General features: G+C 41.8%; 1 non-coding gene across 1 annotated transcript; it reads left to right on the forward strand.

Annotated features, from left to right (window-relative positions):
• The first annotated feature begins 5,103 nt into the window (after window positions 1-5,103).
• Window positions 5,104-5,210, forward strand: LOC126876076 (U6 spliceosomal RNA). Its single transcript, XR_007693918.1, has one exon. It is a non-coding gene; the product is annotated as a U6 spliceosomal RNA (small nuclear RNA).
• Window positions 5,211-5,757: the final 547 nt, after the last annotated feature.

Below are 5,757 nucleotides of genomic sequence, written 5' to 3' on the forward strand. Positions count from 1 at the left end.
AAGTGCGCCGGGCGCGCCGCGCCCACCATGGGGTTCGGGCTTGGGCGCTTGGCCTCGGGGCCGCCAAGCAGTCCGGTAGGGAAACCGGGCTGCCTGGCACGGCGGCTCCGGCGACGAGGCGCGATGTGACAATGGCCACACACCGTCCCATCAGCGGGGGAGGCCCCGTTGCGACGTTCACAGCAGTTTCCGGGCCTCTCTCGATCGCAGCCGGGACGGTTATCAGAAGCGGCCTGGCGTCCGTGCCGATTTCCTTCACGTAAAATATATATAAAAAAAAAGTTATTTTTCACATAGTTGACTCATTGCTGATCGATCAAGATGGAATCTTGCGATCCGAATTTTTCCCAGGATGCAAGGCTCGTTTGGATTACGAGCGAAAACATATCAAGTGGGGAAATATTTATATCCTCTTCGATACAAGAAAAAAGATAATCGTGCTGAAACGAAGTTCGGTGCCATGTTCGATTAGCATTACAAATCCGGAGATAAAAGAGGGATTTATTCCCAAAATCGAACCAATCAAGGGGGTCTATTTTGGTAATGTAGGTGCGAAGAACCATAAGGGACGAGGATATACAAGAATAATAAATACCACATCGAAAGATTACGAATTTATCACACCTACAATGCTAATTAAAGAATTGGAGAACCTCGGCTCGCCGCCTAGCACGACTTGCAAAGCAATTTCAAAATCAAAAGAAAATAGGTTCGACAAAATAATCGAATTATTGCGACTTGAACACTTGAACAAGGAGGAAAGAAAAATCGTCGAAGAATTAATTCGGAGGAATCAAGGTAGATTTCAAATCCCAGGAGATACGTTGGAAGGAACCGAAATTCTAGAGCATCGAATAATCACAACGGACGACATACCGATCAATATTAAACAGTACCGTTATCCACCTGTACATCAAGAAGAGATAAATCGTCAAATTCAAGAATTATTGGATACTGATGTCGTAGAACCATCGATATCTCCATACAATTCTCCGCTATGGATTGTGCCAAAGAAACCAAACTCGCAAGGAAACAAACATTGCAGTCTAGTTATTGATTTTCGAAAGCATAATGATAAAATGTTCGGCGATGCTTATCCGCTCCCCAACACTACAGAGATATTGGATCAATTATGAAGTGCAAAATATTTTTCCACATTCGATTTGGCATCAGGCTTCGGCCAGATTCGAATGACACAGGAGGATGCCCACAAGACTGCATTCTCAACACCATACGGACACTTCCAATTCAAAAGAATGGCCCTTGGATTTCAAAATGCTCCAGCAACATTTCAACGCTTGATGAACTCAGCGTTATCAGGATTGTAAGGAGTAGAACTATTCGTCTATCTGGATGACATAGTGATTTATTCAAGATCTCCTCGCGAACACGAAATTAAATTTAACGAGTTAATGGAAATACTAAATGCAGCCAAATTGCGATTGCAACCCGATAAATGCGAGTTCCTACGACACAAAGTTATTTGGGACACATAATCAGTAAAGATGGTGTAAAACCCGCTCCACAGAAGATCGAAGCCGTATCGAAATTTCCATGACCAAGGAAAGCGAAAAATATCAAACAGTTTTTGGGACTAGCGGGATACTACAGATGATTTATACTTAATTTCTCCAAAATTGCAAAACCATTAACACAACTATTGAACAAAGACATCCCCTTTAAATGGTCGGAGAATCAAGAAAATGCATTCAACAATTTAAAAACAGCGCTAATGACAAAACCTATTCTGCAATATCCGGATTTTTCCAAACACTTTAATCTTACGACAGACGCCTCAGGTTATGCAATAAGCGGCGTAAACAGGATAATCAAGAAGACGAAACTTCAGCAGAAGATAAGCAGCACCCGCGTTTTCCCAGGTAGCATCAAAAGGGAATATTAGAAATTAAGACACAGCGTAAACAAGTGTCACATCCCGCGTGTAACGTAGACTGAAACCACCAATAGCGCGAGTGAGCGTTCCAATTTGAAATGTAAATAAATTTTAACAATTTGTATAGAAACCAAATTCGAGCCTCACAACCCCCATGGAATAACCCGTCACATGACGACCCCTCCACGGTAGACCTAAATATATGTAGGGTTTACATTAGAATTAGGGTTAGGGGCGTGAAACGAATCTTCGTTTGGGTTACACGTTGTCGTTATGCAATAGAGAAGACATTGACTAGCGGAAATACGATTATTATAGAACCGGACAAGTAACCGTGGTAGTTAGGTACTCGAGAAACTAATGACAATGATCCTAGGTTCAATAACGAATCCGCGGTCGACGGGATGATAGATGAACGTACTCACAAAATCTAAGTCGGACGCGTAATATTCAGTCGTCGTAAAGGGTTACTCCTTTCATCGATGAGATCGCGAGCGAGAATGCCTTTCCCGTCCCGATGATGCCACAGAGGAAAACTATAATGGGGTGTGTCTAAGGACACGAGATCATCGGATTCGTCGAGAAAAGCCTTCGTTCAGAAAGTAAGGGAAATTGGCGTTGCTGCTAATTGGTCAATCTCCATATCGGTGGTTAGAAAAAGATGCTAGCCGCCCTCGAGGGAAAGTTGCTAGTGGGAGACGCCGCTCGTTGAAAAATAGGTCTCCCCTATTTTCCCGTAGTTGGGACAAAGACTGTTTGTCTGTTTGAAGGACTTTAGTTGACTAAACCTTAAGATTTATAACGAGCCCTCGAGCTAGCTGAACATGTACTGCGGAGACGCATCGACATCTGGCAATCATCTTACTCGAAGAATAGGGTCTGCGTGTGGCGAACTACGGAACAGAGACCGTTGGAATGTTTACTGTCGAGTGTTACAACTATTTCCTTCTTAAGGAGAGCTATAGAATTATTCCATGCCTTTGTTAGACAAAGCGTTCATCCCGTGACCGCGAGCCCAAGCTCATTATCACAATTCTCGAACAATTACAATCGGATTGAATAACTACAATTGTTCAATTACAGCTATAGTAGACTCTAGGTTACAATGTTGCGGGATTATCCAAAATTCCAAAGGCTCCGGTGTTCTTTCATCTCCGACATATAAATAAGCGTAGCAACATAGAAGAGAGAGAGGTAATTCCTTAGTTCAGAGTTCCTCAGTTCCCCAGTTCTTGTTAGTCTTGTTAATCGACGTGTTTGCATTTGTCAATTTGTAAATTATTGCAAATCTATCAAATTAAAATCTTGTAATTAATAAGAGTGAAAACGTATTGCGAACGATTCGAGTAACTTCGAGTATTTGAAATTTCAACGAGAATTCTGCCAATATCCAATTAAAATATGAATAAACATTTTTTTGTGAAGAATATTTGTCTAATAATATAATAGGATTAAGCGAACATTTATTTTCACCAACTTTAATCCTCTCCCGTGCCAGTACTCCTGCGCGTAGCAGGTTAGCCGAAACGTGGAGTTTAATTGTCAATCGCATTAAATAACAGACAACACTACAATTTAATCTGAATTCAAAAATTAACGGCAACACAACCAAAACGGGCCAAACAAAACGTAACACAAGACAACCAAGAAAACGAAACCTCAGCTTAACAACAATTGTAGTTGGATGAGTGTATGATTCTCTAGAGGAGCAGACTTTCGATTAAAATTTATTTCGATTAAAAATTACAAAATATGGAATACTTTCAAGAGTGCTATGTGAAGCTCTTACAGGATGCTCTTACGTATGCAACTTTTACGTGTATACTGTTGAAAGAAGAAAATTAGAAGACACTGTTCTAAGGATTACTGAACCTTACAAGAACATATGGCAACATATTTATCACAATAACTACTATAACAATATCGATATGGATAAAACACTTCTGAAAAACAAATTGTGAGTATGTGAAACAACTAAAAAATATAAAGGTCTAACTCCATCACTCCAAACAATAAAACTTTCAAGATGTTAACATGCATTTTATGGAAACCACCATATTTTGTTAGAAGTATGGAATATGTTACGTCCGGTGACTCTCTACGGTCGAGGTGTCCATCAACTGTGCATATATATGTCGGGTTATCATTAGAATTTAAGGCGCGTAACGATTCTTCGTTTGAATTAGCCATTGTTTTACGAAACAGAGATTATATTTACGCGAATATACAAGATTTTACAAAATATTATGAATAATGAGTTTAATGAATGATAAGATTAACAAACGATAAGTTTAACTAATGATTAGATTAAAGAATAATAAGTTTAACGAATAATAAGGGGAACAAATAATATGTCTTACGAATAATAAATTTCACGAATAATGAGATTAACGATTAATAGGTTTTACGAATAATGAATTTAATTAACGCTATTAACAATGTTCCTGGGTTCAAACGAATCCACGGTCAACGGGATAACTCTTTACTATGCGTAGAATAATTTTAAATACAAAAGATGCGATTGCTGAGACACTCGGTAAATCGCTCGATGTATCACTTTCCAAGGCGATCACACGAATGAATATCTGATGAAAATCTTTTTCGCTATACGACTGCATTTGTTTGTTATATGCTCGCTGGAGGCATCGAGAAGGTTCCAATCGCCTTTGCTAGGCAGTTTCTGTCAAAAGTTTGTTGTATACTCTTTGGAAGCATCGAGAAAGATCCAAACGCCGTTGCTAGGCAGTTTCTATCTGGAGTTTGATTCCTAATACAACGTGTGTCCCATTATATCGACATCTCCAAAGTACAATTCTATGTGATTTCTAGGGAGAACAATATAACCGATCCACACCTTCGTCAGGCAAAACGTTTATCCCGTGACCGTGGCTACGTTCGGCGACCAGTTGTCACCTCGAACCCACTTTCGCAATCACAAATATCAAACAATTACAAATGACAACAATTGCTTAATTACAGCTATGATAAAATCTAGGCTAAAGCATTAGAAAACTTTCCCAAAAGTTGCAAAGGGAAGGCTCCGGTTTTCCTTTCATCCCCGACATATAATTATGCGGGTCGCAATAATCCTAAGGAACGGTCATAAAACGAGGCTTCTGGATTTACCGCTAAAGCAGTTAAGTGGCCTAAAACACCTTCAAATCGAGACATTCCTTATGGTTATTGTTCCATCAGGTAGAAATTGGGGAGTACTTGCTTCGGCATTACATATACTAAAATTGGAACGATACATAGAAGATTAGCATGACCCCTGCGCAAGTATGACACGCAAAATCGTGAAGCGATCCACACTTTCGGGGAACACGAGGCGGGTATGGGTTTTCAGGGCGTAGGACTATGCCCTGGGAAAGTGGCTCGTCGGTGCCTTTGGCACCCGCCAGTTTGCAGATCCGGTGCAGAGAATTTTGCGGAGGATGGATATGGCAGACAAAAAAGGCAGTAACGTTTACGGCGCAGGGAAAAGATACCTCAGTATCGGTGCAGCCGCGGGTTGTAAAGCGAGCCCCGCTGCGTCGCCATCGAGCAATCGTGGCCGTCCGGGGGTGGACCATCAGGCTCCCGGGCGTGTTCATGCGTCTGGTGACGAGGACGTGCAACCAGAGGAGTCTCGGGGAAGGTCAGAGGGTCCGGATGTAACTATCAGCGGCCCGGGATCTTCGTCGGATGGGCTGCTTTCGCGGTACGGTGGCGGCGGCAGGGTGAGATTCGACGACGAAATGTCATCGTGTCCTTCCTCTACGACCGTTGTGAACGCGCTCGGCAAGCGATCATACCGGAAAATTACCCGGTCATGGTTGGCCTCACGGAGGGCGAGAGCGTTTAACGCTGAACTCCAACGGCGC

The sequence above is a fragment of the Bombus huntii genome, unplaced genomic scaffold (assembly GCF_024542735.1).
Source record: "Bombus huntii isolate Logan2020A unplaced genomic scaffold, iyBomHunt1.1 ctg00000062.1, whole genome shotgun sequence".
Taxonomy (NCBI): Eukaryota; Metazoa; Arthropoda; class Insecta; order Hymenoptera; family Apidae; genus Bombus; species Bombus huntii.